Source organism: Motacilla alba, chromosome 1A, assembly GCF_015832195.1.
Source record: "Motacilla alba alba isolate MOTALB_02 chromosome 1A, Motacilla_alba_V1.0_pri, whole genome shotgun sequence".
Classification (NCBI taxonomy): Eukaryota; Metazoa; Chordata; class Aves; order Passeriformes; family Motacillidae; genus Motacilla; species Motacilla alba.
In genome coordinates this window covers 41,388,150-41,407,944 of record NC_052031.1, presented here as the reverse complement: position 1 = coordinate 41,407,944, position 19,795 = coordinate 41,388,150, and the positions used below count along the sequence as shown (strand labels likewise).

The following is a 19,795-nucleotide window of genomic DNA, read 5'->3' as shown; positions in this document are numbered from 1 at the left end:
TCTCAAATTGATACTTTTCCTGCTTAGACAGAAAAAAAAACAATCAAACAAAAAAGTGGCTCCTTGTTTGATTTAAAGCAGAGAGTTGTAATAAAATGAATGGTTTGGAAAGTAATCTTCAGACTTTTAGCTGAGTACAGATCACTTTTAAGTAACAAATTTTAACATGATTTCAATGAGTTCTTATCACAGTGTTTATTGGAAAACATTTTCGAAGTGATATATTCCGCAGATTAGCTAGAGGCTGCTAATGAGACTAGAGCTGGAGACTGCTGCTTTGGATTGTGGTCCACTGAATGCAAACTACAAATATTGAAAGGTGATGTTCTGTGCAGGAGAGGAACCATAGGAACCCTTAGGGAAAAAGAAACCAAAGAAACCATTCTGGATTCCCAGAAAATGTTACAAGTAAATATTACTGTCTGAATTTTGCTTATCAAATAGTTCAGGAGATTTGCTTTGAAACAAATTCAAAAGAGGTGCAAAGCAAATTAGTCCTGCATTGAAAGTCCAGAAGAAAACTGATGTTTGCTTCATTAGGCACTTGTCATATTGATACTTGGATAGTAAACTGATAACATGTTTAAGATATGTTGCTACAATCAGGGACAGGCTGGATATGAAGGAATGTGTTTTGTGGTTTACTGGTGCCACATTTTCAGCTGTAGAGGATGTTTGCTGGGAGCAGGAGAAACCATTTAAGAGTCCTGTTAAATTACGGTGCTGTTCTGTCTCTCAGCAACTGGTTAATTCAATCAGAACACGAAGATTTTTCATCATTCTTTAATTTGCTTAATTTCAGTGAGTTGTTGTCTCAGAAATTTTCCCATCTTTTAGCTCTGTGACTATTGCTTTGATGCCTTGTGCTATTCTTCCTCTGTCATTTCCATTTCAGTATAGATTTTATAGTTCATTACCTGTCAATCAGTTTTAAATAGTGCAGTGTTCAATTTATCATGTTCTGTAAAAGTTGCAAGCTTTTTTCAATGTGCTACATTTATTTCAGTTTGAGCTCAATTTATTTTTCTAAGCACTGTAGCTATCTATAGTTATATTCATTTTAATGAGTATTTATTTTAGCAAATGCAGTATTTTGTTTTACATTCAATTTATCTGGCATGTTGAATCAAACAAGTGAATTCTGACTCAACTCTGAAATTCTATATCAAACAGTTTTTTCCATGATATTTTTATATGTCATAGAGTTCTCAGTCTTCATCATAGCTTCCCTAAAATAAAAACAGCAAATTAACCCAGAAATAAATACTTCTGTACAAGATCCTGCATTTTGTCTTTCTGAACCTGTGGGGCATGTCTTACCTCACAAAATAGCCTCTGCAATTTCCTGGACAGATAAAGTGGCTTTAGTTATTTAGTAAAAGATCCACCAATTGACATTTACTGCTCACATAGGGCTGCTCACAGTATGCCCTTATGTTGTGGAGAGACAGGAAGGTTTTTTATGTCTATTGATGTGTGAAAATCTGAAGTTGACTTGCTTCATGTTTGTTTGCTATTTGGATAGCCAGTAACTTTCTGAATTCTCTGGGAAATTTACAAAGTGAGTTTGTGGACAATGGAAATGGTATACAAATTAGAAAAAATGTGGAAGTATTTTTAATTAGTTAAAGTCAATAACTATTGTCAGTATTAAGATGACACATTCAGTCTAGGTCTGCTCAATGCCAGCAGTACAAATAAAAACTGCTGGATATTTAGTGGTGATTGCAGGTTATTGTTTTATTTCTGTCACTAGTCCAGTATGCTGCATCTGTTTTCCAGCGGTAGAATTAATATTTTGTAAAACTTATAGCTTTTCTCTTGCAGTTGTGAATGCTTGGAGACAGGGAAGGCATAGACATTTTATGGGGAAGATAGAAGTATACATCAGCTGTTGGGGGAGGTATCAGTTCTTCTCCCCTCAATTGCACCCATCGGGTGAAAATAGAAGTTTGTACAAATACTTTTAATGAACAGTCATTCAGAAACAGCTATTGTTGCCTTCATAATGCACTGCACCACAGCAACTATTAAAAGAGTAGTTCTGCTATCGTTACTTGCCATTGGGAGTCAATATATTCTCATTTCCTTGCTTTCATCTATATACATTCACTAGCCGTAAACAAATGTCTTCAGCCTTGACAAAGTACATCCATGATTTAAAAAAAAAATTATTCATACTGCTTTTTTTCCCCTGTTTTCTAAAGAAGTATTTTTTATTCAACCTGTATTAAGCTAGTATTTTTCTGTTTTATGATCAATGTTGCTACAATGCATCTCTCATTGTCCAGGGCTGGAGATTGTCACAAAAATTCAGAAATTTTTACTGAAAGCATGCTGTTGAGCTGAAATGTAGACTCACCCAAAGTGAAGACATCGAAACCATTCTGCTCTGCAGAAAGAAATAAAAATTTACTATTGTACTTCCTGTTCCACTGTGCAGTGAGAGAAAGCTGGCATGATTCTACTCCTGATTATAATTATTAGAAGTGTGAAGCACATCATGCACATCATTCAAAAGGGAAATAAGTAAGCTGTGAGGCCTTGACCTTGTTTCCATTCACTGATGATAATACAGAATCTAGGATTATGTGTTGTAATCTGGAAAACTGCTAGTTTAAAATGTGATATAACTTAATGTGTGAATTTTTTCCCATGCAGAACAACTAGAAAATATAAATAATTACATATATATAATGTATATAATATAAATATCCTAGTTGAGAAAGTTGTATGTAGGATCTGCTTCTTTGGATATCACAGCTAGGTCCATAATGATGAGAACAGTCCTGAAAAAGCACATAGGTGTGGCCACAGATATCTCCCAGGAATTGTAGTTCCAAGGGCAAGGGTCGTATTTAGTGTAGGTACTGACATGAACTGCATCCCACAAACATTTGATGAACATCTTGAAATCTTTAAATTTGCTTCAGTCTTTATTCAACTCCATGTCCACACAGACACTATTTATTTTACACACAGGCCCTCTACCTGCAGGCCTGTCTTTGCACGAATCATCTGGGAGACAGGGTTGATGGAATTATGACAGTATTTTGAAAGTATGGTGAAGTGCATAATGGTTGCCTCCCTTGGATTCACTATCAAATTTTTCATCCCAGCCTCTTTCAAGTGACTAAGAGTTAAACTTAGATTAAAAATCCCAATTTAAAATTTCTGGTGACTGAGTTATGGCTATCATAGGCAAGGATTCTGCCTTTTTTTTTTGTTGTTGTTGTATTTAAGATACTACCTGGCTTTGTCCTTCCCAAGACCTCTTTCCCATGAGAAAAAATTTAGTTTGTTTCAGAGTAAAATACTGGATGAATTTTTTCTTAGAGCATACCTGTTCTCTAGAGAAGAATACTCTTATAGACAGTAGAAGAAATTTTAGTACATCTACTTGCCACATTAAATAGTTGCACACTGGTACTGTCATAAGTCGTGTTTCCCAGACTCAGTGAATTTCCCAATTCAAAACTAAAGATTTGCAACTTGTAATTTTCTTCTGTTACAGCCAATTTAGCAGTCATTGTGGTTTTATGTCCTCAGGTAACAGATTAATCAGCATTCTCACTCCCCAGGAGAAATTTTTGAAAGTTCTAATAGGCTTTATTACAGTTAAAGATGTGCTTTCCAGTATGACATCAACGGGCTCTTTCAGTTCAAAAGAGCAGACTCTGCTAACCTTAAATTTTATATCTTCTCATTTATCTATTAAAGGAATTTTCTATAGCTATGATTTCTACAGGAAAGCTTAGATCAGATACAGGGTATTAAGGCTAATTCCCCTTGTGTCATTTCCAGAAGGAAAAAGAAACCCTTAACAGGCTTTTCAAGGCTTTACCAGAGGAGTTTTCTGACTGCCATGCCTCTCCTGAGTCTCATGATTTCTCAGTAAACACAACCTTCTGCACACTAGAGTATAAATTCTCACTGTCTTTTTACACTGGAAAACCTCCTTCAGGATGTTTCTCAATGTCCTTGTGTAAAGGCTGAAAGACCTCAGGGGGTGACAGTGTCCTCACAAAAGTTACCATCCTGGATATCATAAACATGCAAATGAATGCTATCAAACTGCTGGCAGAGAACCTCCCTTCTTTGCAAGGGCTCATTTGGCCATTTTAAGCAGTGACAGCAGCTTCTCTGTGGAACATTGCACACTTGGCCTTTGCAGAGGCCACCTGGAGCTCTATTCACACTTATACTAAGCATTATGCACTTGCTGATGCATTCTGTGATCATGCTGCCTTTGGCAGTTATCCTTCAATCTTTGTTTAATTAAGAACTCTAAGGGTCCTCCTCCAGGTAATTGTTAGTTCCTCCTCTTCTCAGTCACCCACAGTGTGAGTGAACATATAGAGAATTGCTTCAAAGATGTTTACAACACTCCCTTCCATTGCTCTCTTTCTCCCGAAGTATTACTTAATTTGCTGTATGTTTTAAGAGAAACTGAAAGGAAGGGAAAAGCTGTGCCCTGTCTGTATGGTTAACCTTCAAGGAGGGGAGCACCAGGAAGGACAACACTTACACAGATGTTTTCCAACAGTACTAACTGGTGCATACTGATAGCGGGACAGTCACACAGATGACACATCTCAGTGAAGGAAAGCTATCAGTGTGTATAGCCAGACAATCTACTTACAAGAAAACTGAGCATCTTAATTTTGTAGAGGAAGAAAAGAGATGACTTCTGTGTGCAGAGTATTTTTTAAATTCCAATATAAATATTAAGGTGAATTCCTGCTCACACTTTTCCCCTAAATACATCTTGAGGCAAATGTTTATTTTTTTATAAATGCTGGTATAAATATCCTTTTAAATTTACAGATAATCATAACAATATACCAAGTATATCTGCTTCAGATACCTAATGAGAACTTTTGCTAATTATTCACATAGTACCTGCTTTTAAGGTGACAAACACATCAGCTCAAATACAGTAAAACCTCATTTTAAGCTGAGCTCTAAGCCTTGAAAAACATGGAATCAGTTAAATGCTGTCTAAAGTAGGGTAAAAGAGTGATTGACAGAAAAAAATAGAAGCAATCTAGATATTTCATAAGTGTGACATATATGAAATCAGCAAATGGATTTTTTTTTAAGAATACAGTACAAATATTTGAAAGGGAGCATCTAAAACAGAGCGTAGTGCCTAAACACAATTACGCCATATAATATTACTCTATTTCATAGGGTAGCTAAATTAACTTTTTTTGTGGTTTTTCCTCTGTTTTTGAGGGCAAGGTTGCTCTTCTCTTTTAGCATTATAAATCTCCTCACTTCTGGTCAACGGTATTTACTGTCAACTTAAATCCATTTGTTGTGACAACTTTGTCCTTGAACTTGAATAGAAATCCTGCCTCCCTACTATTCAAGTTCTTGAGTATTTGTTAAGGACAAGTACATTTTCAGTCAGTCTTAATTTTGGTTGATTAAATATTTTAAGTCTTTATCATAGGATATGCTTCTAACTTCTATTTAAAGTTAACTAAATTCTTTGATCCATTTCTATATATGCATTTTAATTAATTTTCCCACAGTTCCACTTATATTCTACTATGCTCCTGATCAAAGCTGAGAGAAAGACTACGATTAACAATATGTAGCCTTATCCTCAATACAAAACTTATTTATGCCTCTTTTTTAATCTTTATTTCTGTAACTATAGAATCCTTTCATACAGATTTCCTACCTTTTTTCCTTTTTGAAATCTAAATCAGTCCCTTTTTATAAATTGTTCAGAATGGCAGGCACACTGAGAATCCCAAAATGAGTTGCAGGTGCCATATAGCCCCAGAAGTTTTAAGCACAGATTCTCAATTTTTTATTCTATAGACATGGTTTCCTGAAGCCGCTAAGTCACTACTTATGAACCAATACTACTTGGAAACACCACAGCCGTTCCTATATTAAGTAGATTACATCAACCTCTCCAAATCCATGCTTTTCCATTTTTCTTGCCTAAAGGGCTCAAAGCAGCAAGTAGCCTTAGAGAGTGTCCAAAACAAGCAGCAACTTCTGATTTTTATCCATCAAACCTTGGTTGAAGTCTGTTACTCTTCCCTTGTGAAGCAGAATCACCTTTAGAGGTGATTCTGCAACTAGGTTTCCAGATTCCACTCTAAGGACTGTCTTCAAAATTTATCTGATGAATATTTCAAATATTTCAACAATTTCAATCAATTTAAACACAGTGGGTTGCTAAGATTTTAGTTGCTGTCACTGCTTTGAAGCCCCATCTTTTTCCCTGGATTGTGTTTTCTGTCTTCAACATGCATAGAACTTCACCCATGAGCTATGAAACAGAATTAATTTGTGTATGTGTTCTTTGTTTTGGTGGAGTTTTGCTGTAGCTGGCTTTGAAGTTTTCTTGTGGTTTTTATTTTAAGTTCAGGATGCCTTAAATAATGAGGTAGTTGTGTCAGAATGGTCATTTCATTGCATATCCACAAGGAGAGCTGTTGCATATGATAGTTTTTTTAATAAGGCATGTGGGTGTACTGGGCATCATTGTAGGTCAGTTCAAATTAGAAAGAATTAAACCTGGTGCCTTCTTTTTTATGTCACCTATACACATAAATTCTAGTGGGAATGGAAGAGATTACCGGGATGCTTTTTGTCTCAGCAGGACCAATTTGTTTTCCCTTTCTATTCATGTAGAACAGAGAAAACTTCACTTGTGTCTAAAATTCCTGCAAGTCTTTTTCAGGCAGATGACTCAAGGAGAGAAATACTTAACATATCAAATCCATCTTATGCAGTCCCACTGGAGAGACAGAACTGCTTTCTTCCTCTTGCACTACACCCAGGAACATTTTTGTAATTTTTGTAACAAAAAACCCACAATTGATGTGCAGAGACAGCAAACTTTTATTATTAGACAATCAAATTTCTTTTTAAAAACCCAAACAAAGAAGATTGCCAAGAAGATGCTAACAGTCCCCTTACAGCGATATAAGCATTTAAGGACCAGTTAAGTGCAGCTCATTATATATAAAAAACAGATAAACTATAAGATTGTTATATACTGACCTTCCACCCCTTTCTCTAGCCTTGTGCTGACCTTCATTCCAAAATATGGCCACAGTGTCATGAAATCATTGTTGAAAAAGGTATGACATCCATGGAAGAGATTCCTTCCCCTCACTTGTGGCCTTAACTGGAGTTGATCTTGTAAGTTTGCAGACATGGTCTAATTTATCAGACCTGGTCTTATTTATTTTCTTATTTACTCACAAAGCTGATTTTTTTGTTGTTTTTTTTTTTTGTACATGGTATTTCACATGTATAATTCTTTATTTTCGTTGTCTTCCCTAAACCAAGTTTAACACATCTCACAAGGCTGTTTTTCTGCAATTACTGGTAAATTATTTTTAGAGCCCGTAGGGTCTCTGGCATCATGCCGTGTTTGTATTTTCAAACACTAGTAATATCCTGTACTTCTAGATATCACTTCTTTTATCTAAGATCGTAGATAACTCACTCCCACAGAACAATTATCTGTAGTTGCTATATAATAGATACAAAAATGCACAGATAGTATTCTAACAATAAATGTTCAAATATATAGTTGCACAAAGCTAAGTAAAAGGTAATATCAGGTCAATAGCTGTCACCTGGTTATAAGAAATCTGTGATTCTCTGGGAATCCTGAAAAACAAAAAAGTCCTGAGTATTTGCATTGTTAATACAAAGTTTCTGACCCTGTTTTTAGAGAAAGCAATGTCTTATTCACAGGAATATGTACCCTATATATTGAGCTATTTCAGAACCTTCATTCCGACATTTTTTTTGTCATCATTGCTGTGATTCTCTAGTTTTCTGTCATCCATTCTTTTTTTACTATAATTTCTTGAATAACATTCATATAGAATCACTTTCCTTTCTTTACATTTTTTTCTCTGCTGACAAGATCTCCAATTTTTTGTTTTATTCTCCATATTTAATCATGATACATTTAATTACTAATGCAATCTGAGTAATAATTGAAAATATTTATTGCTTAAAAAAAATTGCACTAAATTATTCTGTCAGCCTGCAGTGAGTTTTGTTGTTTTATTGCTAGTTTCAATTCTATTCCTGTCAGGAAAGCATGAATCTAAATTATGAATAGTCTAATACTGTACTGCACGTATTATAAGTAACAGTTATTGAAATGTACTGAACCATGACATGAATTTTTTATTTATAAAACAATAGCTATTTCAGTTTTATAACTTTAAAAAGGCTGTAAATATCTGATGCTTATCTTTTTTAATCTCAATTTGCAGATGATGGTGAAGCTTGAAGCATAGGAAAAAACTGACAAACAAAAATTTTTCCATGTTCCTTTGTCATGGACAAAAATAAAAAGTATTATATAAGGGTGTTTATGTAACTGGAACCATTGATTTACTAATACCACACTATCATTCTTGGAAATACAACTCAAAATGCTCCAGCTTTGAAGATTAATGCATAGCTTGGAGCGCCACAGCAGTTCAGATAGCAGTTGTTATGAAGCCCTTTATTGTGTCAATAGGGCAGAAAAGATTAAAACAATAAAAAGAATGTGATGATTCTGAATTCTTCCATTCTTCTTTTAGCTCAGTCAATACAGCTTAACAATGTTTGAAGTTTTTAATATTCCAAAATCATCCTTAGTTATGCTTTATTATAAACAGGAAGAGAAAGATTGTGAAGGGGACCCTATGAAGTATAACCATTATCTTGAGGCAATTGCAAACAGCAGACAATAATACGTAAGAGTCTATGTCTTAGAACTCAAACTAAGAAGTATTATCAGTGTTTTTGTGACTGGCTTTTGGATAATGACATTCCTGCTTCAAGTACTTGTAGCCTAGTGCTATAAATAATGAGAGGACATAAATGCAGCCAAGTAGCTCAACCAAGGTATAATGTCTTAGGGCTACTTTAACTATTTGAGGTTTTTTTGAGAGATGAGGGAAAAAAAAAAAGAGTATGACTGAGAAATGACAAGGGAATTAGAATTGTGGGTCTGCTGAAAACTTACAAAGAAGCTAAGCTTTATTGTACAGGCTCTGAATTGGTTTCTAATCATAGGATTGAGATCATGTAACATTGCTTGTGTAGGAGAGTAACTTTTGGTGTTATTTTTTGGCCTGTGGAAATTTTTATGGTAGAAACTAAATTGGTATCTGTACATTTAACAGTAAGCAAAGTGAAAAGACTTATTTTTGTGCTTTGATTTTATACAGCAAAACTGAGCACTGAAAAATAATAAAAATACTTCTTTTCCATTTTTGAGGTTGCCTGAACTGAAAAAGAATTGCTGTTTGCCCAGTTTTCAACCACAGTCTTAATGTACTGACCCTCTGAAATGTCAGATGAAGGTAATAATTATCATGCTCACTCATCTTCCCAGGTACTTAGTCTAATAGTGAATATGGGGTGAACATGATGGCATGATGTGACATAGTGGTTTTCTAAAATTGCATGGTTAATATGTATGCAGGGGAGCGTGAGGACATAATGTGGCCTTTCAGAGCAAATTAGGTTTCTCAGTTTTTTGAAATGTGAACAAGACAATCTGGAATACTTTAGGTTTGCTCTTGCCATATGTTCTGTCTCCCTTTTTCATCACAATTTTTTTCTAATTTCCAAATTTCATTCAATTTTTTTTCCTATCATTTCCTCCTTGAACATCTTTTTTTTTTTTTTTTTTTTTTTATCAGCGTTCATAAATTACATCAGAATTTGGCTAGGATTTTGAGAATTCTATCTCTTAAGAGAGTAAATGCAAAATACCAGGAGAACATTAAACTTATAAAGCTAGGTTTCTTAGAATCTGAGGCAAACAGATATTTTTAAATTGTAAAATCTCAGACCTGCTGCCTCAGAGAGTGAAAGTAGGGAGATTTGTACACAGTCTCTACTTCTTCTACTCTGTCTTTTCAGGATGAGTATTTGCTCCATTCTTTTTGTCTTTTACAGCAATACAAGACAACAGCTGAGTGGCACCAGACTTCAGCTGATGCACTCTGAATCTCTGTTCTGCCTATTACCTTACACACTTGGCTGGTCACCTCTGTCCTCTTTTCAATGGTTTCCCAGCCTCTGCTTGCCCATGGTATCCTTTGGCTCATTTTTCATATGCCCATCAGAAGACTCACCCTGAGAAGTTCAGACTTTTGCAGAAAAAACAATATTCCATCTTCCCAGAAAATAGAAATTTCTATCTGATTGAATTACAGCAGCCAGGAAAGACAAATAAGCAGCTGCCCAATCATTCCTTTATAAAAACATACAGTAAAACCTGGTAAGCAAACAAACCAAGGAAAAGCAAAAAACCAGTCATGATTGTCTTTCATCTGACCTTTATAAAACATTCTTATTCTACTATATTCAGTGAAACAGATGTCTTAAAGTCGTGCAAAAAGGAGGAGGCACACTATAGGAACACTCCAGTGGTCACTCTCATCTATCTTGGCACAACTTTCCAGTAGTGCAGATCCTAATCGTCTAAGAAAAACACTGTCTGCTCTTACAGATTCACAAATCAGAAAAAATCAGGGTTTTACTCAGGAGATTATCTCTTTTTCTCCTGAAAGAACAACCCTAGCAGTATATTCTCAGCTGTACTTTAAGCAGGATGCAAACAATACTATAAATGGGTTGATTTTTAATTTTTAGTCCTAGGATAAGTTGAAGCAATTGAGAAGCAGAAAAAAAGCTATCATACATTGCTGGATTTGTTTTGTTCAGCACCTTCTGTCTGCACAGTGTAACAGGACCTACTGCAATTTTCAAACAATAAACACAGCTCTGGGATGATCTGGCTATCAGTAACCTAAGTTTCGCTGCAGACTTTGGTTTAACACTTTTGTACTAAACCCTAATAAAGAACTGGTTTGAATGATTTATATAATTTTTCTTAACCTGGAATCAAGTATAGGTTGTTATTTTAAGGTACAGCCTAATCTGTGGCTGAAGTAGATAACTTCACTACAGATGAACCTGAAGTGGAACAGAAATGTAGAGACCACATTGTAATTTCAAATATTTATTCTTTAAATTCCTTTTATGCAGTCATCAGGAGCATCAGGAGGGATACGATGCTTGTGGAAGGAGTTTTTTCCCCACTTGTGGATCTACTTGAGTTTGTTCTTTTTCTTTTTTTAAACACAATCCTCTTGCTCTTCATTAATTCACGTTTTCATTTTACATTCTAGTTTTACTACACACATGGTATTTTGTATTTCCTGGATATCTGATGTCTTTTCTCTGTCTGATTCCTAAGATCAGTTTCACCCTCGTCAAAAAGTTGCAATCTTTTAATGGCAAGTAATTACTCATTTGTGATGATGATTATAGTCTTGCAGCCTCTATATTTTTCTGTGCTTTTATTTTGAAGAACTCTGTTAACATCCTGTACTTTTACCTTTGGGAACCTTGTATTAAGATCTGATTTGTGAGAGATGTCTCTGCTGTGCAAATGAGATCATAGGCTGAAGTCAATAATACAGGCATTATTTACCAGAGAAATAGAAAGAACAGTGGTGGAAAGGGAGAGAGGAAGAGAGAAATCAAGAAGAATCTAGTCACCACCCGTGGATTCTGTGGGCTCCTGTTGGTTCTTCTTCAGCCAGTGCTTTTAGGTGGTGAGGGTCCCGATGTTGTTGAAAAGTTTTCGCTATTTATACATTTTAGCAAATAAAAGAATTAATACTCATTGGCTACAAAGTTCTCTTAATCTCCTGGTTAAATTATTCCCTCACTTCTAATGCTAATTTGTCCCAGGCACAGTCTTTCTCTTCTTTTGAGTTGGTAGGTTTCTTGAGTCAGTGGGCTGTGAGTTGGTCACTATCTCCTCTTGCTGAAATTACCTTTTACCCAGTCTGAGCTGATTTCAGCAGAGTTGCTGAGATGGCTTTCTTTGAACTCCATCAATTCTCCATTCTTCGCGTCCATTACCAGTTGTAGATTCTTCTCCCCCAGCCTGTTAACCTCCCCCCTAGGTCTGAGATAACACTTGGACAACAGTATAATCTTTTTCTTATCTCAACTTCCTGTTAAGGTGGGTTAATTTACAATCCACAATGAAGTGACACTGCCTACAGAGAAGACTGGGATCTTTTGTAGAAGACAAAAAAGAAATAGAGAAGTCTGAAATCTGTCTATGTTCTACCATTTATTGCAGAATGGCTCCATCTCTCCAGCAATTGTCTACGTCATGTTAACTTTCACCACCTGCACATTTTATCTTCTAAGAAAAAAATTGCTTTGCATTTACCTCCAAGGATTTTTTTCTACATTGTCATTTTAATTTGGATCAGGACTACATTTTTAGAGCAGCTCTCCCCAGTGCCACTATTTATTATGCTTTGGTTTATTCACAGAGTGGTCTCAGCAAGCATACAAACTAGTTAGTTGTATTTTTTTTTTCTTCAATAATGTTAAATTGGAAAATGCATTTCAGAAGTGTATTCTCCTATTGCTAAGGTACTTTGAGCCCATGAACCAGACTAAATTTAAGCTGGAGTAAATCCTGATGAAGTATGTATCCTGCGGTCACCATGTCCTTAGCAGCAGTTTTCTCTACAGGTCTGCAGTTATTGGGCCATGCTACTGGAGGCACAGCCTGGGGTGTTTGTCATGAGAAACAGGAGTTTCCAACAAGAGAGCCTTTCAGCAGTCCTAAAAAACTCTGCTTGTTGTTCCTTTTGCACTGCAGGCTTCTTACTTCATTCTCTCATTCAAAGCCTCAGTCCAGGAGCTTATTCTCTTCAACCATGCTTAATTACTATCAGGGAACAGGACATCACTCCCTCTCACCAGCCCCACAGACAGTTGCCAGAAGGAGTAAATTGGTCCAATTTCAGCATTTTGATGTAAAATTTAACATGATAAGAGATAGTCAATAACTAACACAGAAAAACAAGAAAATTGAAAACAAGTGAAATTCTTGTTGGAAATAAAAATGTGAACTTGACAATTTTCTTGATTGCAATATTGTAGATGATATTGTAAATTACTTGAAGTTCCTAACCTCTCTTAAGAGAGTTTTGGATGAGCTGGATATTTTGAATCAACTGTGAATAACTGCCATGCTGTGCATATTATGTATGTTTATATGCATAGATCCCCAAATTTCAAATAATATATATAATTCTCCATAGGAAAAAAAAACCCCACACAATGTGTTTATACATGCTTGCAACTTAATGCAGAACTCATAAGCTATAAAATAATTTGTATCAAACCCGTGTAATTTCTTTCAAGCCTCTTGTGAAGCTTTTTGTGTTTAACATATGCTTTGATTTCCTCTGGTCTTCCTATGCAAGGGGAAATGAATACGGAATGATACTGACATAATTTACCATCTACCCATCTCTGTCCATACATTCCTTCTACAAACATTTAGAGAAGAAACTTGAAAATGTTCATTGCTTGAAAATTAAATTTGTTTACTATACAACTGCTATTACATCTCTAAGTACTCTATCAAAACACATTTAGACTTTTCTCACAAGGTTCTTATTATTTTTTAATGAGTCATATTTCTCTTCTTATATAACAGATGGCTAAATGGTTATTCAGGATGATAATTAGTCTTTTTAATAATGATAATTAGTCATTGTCCATCTAACCTTAGGTAGACACATTCCTCTGAGATTATGCTATTTATTTTTAAAGACTAGCAGATACTCTCTAAAGGACTTCTGTAATGAAGCCTTTATAAACAAAAAAAATCATTATTAACTCTGGTAATAGTAAACACACAATAGCAGCAAAACAGTTAGCAGCAATATGGCATTTTCAAGGAGTGATTTACATGTTTCAACATTCCCTTACTGTGACGACTCTTCAAACACAAGTAGGAAATACTTGCAAAAGTTCAGGAAAAGCAGCTATTTTGCTGGACTTGTGGAATTTACTTTGGGATGTGGTCATTTACCAAAAGATGAAGAAGAAGGGAGACAATGTGGTTAAAATAGAATTAATGTGTATCACATCACCTTTTTTTCCTTCTATTTTGGTGAGAAATTCCAGCCTGTTTTCAGAGACTCTTTGTCAGTAAGTCAACTTTCATGAATGATATATTTATTACGGCAAAATTTAATCTTGATGAATTAACAAATTTTGACTACCACTGCCCCTCCTTAAAAAAAAAAAGCTGTTGAATGATGAAATAGTAGAGGTTTTCTAAAACCAATTCTAAATATCTGTCTAATTCTAGCTCCTTAATTAGTCAGTGTTTTGTCTGGGCTGAAGTACTAGTTGTATGCAGATAATTATTACTCAAGGCAAAGAAAGAAAGTTCAGTATCTTGATATTTGTACCTTTACTCCAGATATTCATGCTTTTCAGCATTGATAAACTCAGATAAGAATGAAAGAATCAATCTGAGAAGGTAAACAGCAATACTTATGTTTTAGGTAGCCTTGATCCTACCATTTCCTACAATACTAGAAAATATTTCTGAAAGAGAACAATAGATGTTGGGAACCTGGTCTAAAATGCATATTTGAGATGAACTTACATTTGGGTTAAGTGTATAGATCAAATTTTATTCTTAAAGATAATGAGCATGGGGAGAACTGGTTCTGAGAGGTTAAAGAGGCTGAGCTAGAGGGAACGTATAAATTGGAGATTGATGCAGAGCAAAGTGTGATTTGAACCTTTGCTTTATCCTTTCAACACTACAGGGAGAGTCAGATAATTGACAATTTCATGGATGGCTTCTACTCTTTTTAATTTTAGAAATTTAATGTCATGTTTATTATTTGCTTATTGAATATAAATACTGCAGCTATAGTCAGTAATATACTTTACTTCCTGGCATGCTTGTACACATTCTGAGGTAATTTCAGCATAAGACTTGTTATACACATTGCTCACAGGAGGTGATTTTTAAAGGATAAGGGTCAGAGGCAGCAGCTAATAGGAAAGTATCTGTGTGAAAGGAAGGTTATTTCTCTGCAGAAAATATATTCAGTTTTGTTCTCATCCTGATTCTCTCTATTGCACAGTCTTTATTGCATTTCAATAGATATCTAGCAAATATTTTTAGCCCAACATATGAATACCTCATCATTCTATACGTTGGAAAAATTCTCAAAAGTGAATATTTGAATTGTGCTTAAAAATCCATAGACATCACTCTTGCAATAATTTCCTTTTCAAAGGTGTAAAAATGAAATTTGTATTCTTGTTTTGAAACTGCTTGTTTCTTGTCTGTGTAATTGACCTTGTCTGTGAGGTCACTTCATTTTGTGGCTCTGTATGTGTATGGAAGACATTTGAAAAGTGAAACAATGTTGCTGTAAAATACTGCATTGCACCAAGTGTCTAGGTCTATTTTAATTAACTACAGATTAGAAGACTGTCTATGGGTTCATTTGTTTGGTTTATTTCCCTGCAATGCTCAGAAATTGAAAAGGCATTTAGTCATTCACGAAGAACATTCCTTCCCAACTCAAGTATTCAGTCAGGAAAGCAGTTATTAATGAGTTAAAGACATGACATGATCTTAGTTACAGTTGCTTTTGTGACATGTATAGTTTGAATATATAATATATAAAGAGAAAGGAAAATCATATCAGTTTTTCCAAATTACACTAGTTCAACAGTAGTCTTCTATTCTAAACACTGAAATTCACATGCTTCAGCCAACATGGACTTGATAGTAAATTTTGAGACTTGAAGTGACATACTTTGATATTTATCTATCATGAGATTCACTAGATCTACTTAGTGATTTCAGTGTGGAAATCTAGATCTTAATTAATTAAACTGAAGTCTGTTTCTCTAAAGGTTTTGACTTCCTTTTTTTTTTATTTCTTTTTCTCACAGATCTACTTTACACTCAGGAGACTCACAGTGTGGAAGTGACTATTTCTTTTTACTGGGTATGGAAGGTGTTAAAAGACTGCTTTAAGTGACAAACCTTTACTAGAGTGATCATATTTCTCATCTTTTATATATGTTTCCTTTTCTAGATTTTTTTCAAAGTATTCCCGCATATGTCTATCACGTGAATAGAAATCTCATGCTGTGTCAATAAAGCATGTTTAGAACATGTTTAACTCAAATCCAATTGCACCTATGTCCATTCTCCTAATACTCCCTGAGCCTGAAGATTGCCGGAGTGCTTGACATAGACCAACTATCACAGGCACAAACCTCATATAGCTGTTACCATGACTGATTTTTTTCTAAACCTAAAACTACAATGCACTGGACTGGAAAGGACTTTACAGATCATTTAATCTAATCCATTATTTGAAGGGCATCTATATAGCAATAACACATAATTTCTGGAAAAATCTGGCAATAAAAACCAAAGTGAGGCACAGAGAAAGAATAAAAGATTTCCAGTTTGATAAACATCATCAATTAGACTGTAACAGCAGTATGAAATAGGTAACAGAAATGTACAATAAAAAAAGGACAGAAAAAAAATGCAGAATGATAATAGCATGTCTGTCTACCTTAGATGAAGCAAAATATGTATGAGCCATTGCTGGTCAAAAATTTCTGCTCTTAATACCACTTTAAAATTGTCTGCATTTCCTTTGGCATTAGACATAAAATCTTACTATCAAGCTATATTATAATTTAGAAGGAGAAAGGAAGTACTCCAAAATAAGGGCAAAAATAAAATGTCATTTACAATACAGAAATCATCAGTTGTTTCTTCAGTTGTGTTATCTTGACTTTCTAAAATGTTAATAACGCAAATTTCAAAACTAATATCTATTGTTACAAGGTTTTAGGTAGTCAGGCGGACTCCAAGTGTGGCTTGGAGAGATGAAAAAATGCCAGAAACATCCCATCTGTCTGATAGAGCCATTTGCAGCAGACTCCAAGACAGACTCTCTGTGGGCCAAGGCTGGGCCCATTAATAATGGCAGTAGTGCCTCCATGTAACAGATTTAAGGAGAAAAAACTTTTGGGCCACAGAAGCTGGAGTATTGGTGCTATGACATCTGGGAAGAATGATGAGCAGAATTATGTGCAGAAGGCTAATTAATTACTTTATTATACTATATTATACTCTATATTATACTATAACTATATTACAGAATATTACACTAACAGGAATTATCACTAACTAACTAGAAAACCTGTGACTCTCTGTCTGAGAGTCCCGAAACACATACATGGATCCAATTGGTCAATGAATCCAAAATACCATCACCAGAATCCAGTCAAGCGATCACCTCGGGATCACCTTGTGGGTCTCCAGAATACATTCCACATGGTCACAAACACAGGAGCAGCAAACGAGGTAAGAATTGTTTTGATCATTCTTTTCTCTAATTCTCTCACAGCTTCTCTCTGTTCAGAGGGCATGTGAAAACCACAGCTGGAGAGAGGACTGCAAATACGTAAGAGAAAGAGCTCTGCTGACAGCAAGGTAGAGGTGGAAGAAGGATGGAATGTGCTTCAGGCACTGGAGCAGCCGGTGGTCCAGGCCATGGTGAGGCAGCTGTGCCTGCAGCCCATGGAGATCCACAGGGGAACTGAGATCCATCAGCAGCCTGTGGGAAACTCCATACTGGAGTGGGTCAATCTGTCCTGAAGGAAGCTATGACTGCATGGACAGTCCATGCAGGAGAAGGCTCCTCAAAGGTTGTGAAGAGGAAGGATCCCATACTGGAGCAGGCTTGCTGGCACTAGCAACCTCTGCAGTTCTCAGATTGAAGCAGTTTATTTCCATGAACTCCATGGAAAGGACCCAGTGGGGCAGTTTGTGAAGGGCTGCAGCCCATGGGAAGGATCCAGTTTAGAATAAATGACTGTTTCCCGTGGAAGGGGACCCTATGTTGGAACAGGGAAAGAGCATGAAGAGGAGGAGCAACAGAGACAAAGTAATATGACTTGGCTAAAACCCCCATTCCCTGTCCTACTCTATGACAAGGTAGAGATGTTGGGAATTAAGTTGATCTTGGGAAGAAGGGAGGGGTGGGAGCAAGGTGTTTTTTAGTTTTTTTTTCTTATTTCTCATTATTTTACTCTCTTAGATTAATAAATTAATTTTTTTCCCCAAGTCAGATCTGTTATTTTATAAATTTAGATCTATAAATATTCTTGAATGTTCATAAAATAAATAGGGTCTCCTTTCTGTTTCAGAAATCTCTTTAAATATCAAGACCTATCATATATTTATTAATATCAAAGGGGCTTTGGATCAGGGCAAAGGCATGAGAAGTATATAACACATTATATTTGATTTTTTTTTTTTCTTCAGGCAAAAACATATATTGTTGTTACTGTGAATGTGTACTAGTAAATAAATTCAAAGAATGTTCTTTTTGAAGTTAACTAAAATATAATCCACTAATCTATATCTTTTTATACTTTGAACTGTATCCATAAGGGTAACACTAGAAGCTTTGCTCAAGATCAGTACCTTCTGATGCGTGTAGTGAGATACTATTTTTATGCTGAAGAACAAGCAATTCAAATAGGCAAATGGAATGGGAAATTGAGTGGTTTTAGCCTCCTCATACTGATAGAAAACTAGAACATAAAAATAAAGGGTTATATTCCGGCTTCCTTGATGTTAACAGCAAATTCCCTTTGATTTCACTCAGACAAAATTTTTAGTTGGTCTGTTTGCTCAGACATCATTAAAAAAATCCAGCCAGAAATTCTTTAATTTCCATACACTTTATATTATTTAGCAGAAAGATAAGTCAGTTTCAGATCTTGTCATTTTATAAAACATATTTATGAAGAATTCTAGATTTCCTTGTCTGTGTGTTATTAATTTTCTAGTCATTGAAAATCCTCAAAGAATTAAAATAATATTAGTCTCAGAAATCTTTTAAGAAGAAATAAGGAAGGTGGGTTTTCACATGCCCATAGGAATAATTAGTCACAGGTCCATCTTCTGGGATCAAATTGAAAGTTATGTAAAGAAAACAAAACAACACAGATAATTGGCCACCTATCACAGAATGATCAAAAAAAAAGATTAATATGGTTTACTAAAAATTCTGCCAGCCTATATGATTAGTATATATCTTTAGGTAATGTAAACAAGCATAATGTCTTTTCATATAGTTACAGACAAGTCCTTTGAAAACTTCTAATGTTCATTAACCTGTCTCCAGAGAGCTTGTTGGAATACAATTGCCAAGGACATTTGCTAAGACTTTCACATCCAGGTAGTGCCTACAGTGTTATTATTTCACTCTGTTATTCTCTTAAAGGATAGAGCTGAAACAGGCAACTTTATAGTTAAAGAGATAAATTTATCTGTCAAAAGAAACACAAGTGTCAAGACAACACTATTTGTGCAAAATTTAACCATTAATCCTGTGCATTCAAATGTTCAGCTGATGGACTATTCTGGAGCAGTGTACATTTGGATTTTGATTTGGATAATATCAGTAAATAGAAAAAAAAAATTGCACTTATCACATCTAGTATTGATTGTTTCCAAACAACTGGCATACCTAAATGCTGCAAATACATCAAGTGGTGTACTTTGGAGTATAAATGCATCTTCAATAAAAAATCTTCCATCTTCATGCACTATTGTAGTGCATGAAGTGTAGTTTTATATACATGAAGTGGATCAGAGTAGCTGGAAAAGAACATGGTGGCTGTCCATTTTATCTGATGAATAATTGGGAGATCCAGAAATTATTACAAACTTTTCATACAGCATATATTATGGAATATTTCTATTTTGTGTCTGGTTTGTATGTTTGTTTTTATTCTATTGAGTCTTTATTTGAATTGGCAAGAATGTATGAGTTTTAATAGCTAATTTATTATTGTTATATTGTAAAGAAAATTTATCCATACTAGATTACTA

General features: G+C 35.0%; 1 long non-coding RNA gene across 1 annotated transcript in view; it reads left to right on the top strand.

The window, feature by feature from the left end:
- The window catches only part of LOC119708329, a 30,675-nt gene extending 11,238 nt beyond the window's left edge, over positions 1-19,437 (top strand). Inside the window, exons 2-3 of the long non-coding RNA XR_005259052.1 lie at positions 15,817-15,872; positions 17,298-19,437. This is a non-coding gene — a long non-coding RNA (uncharacterized LOC119708329). The remainder of the gene's footprint in view (positions 1-15,816; positions 15,873-17,297) is intronic.
- Positions 19,438-19,795: the final 358 nt, after the last annotated feature.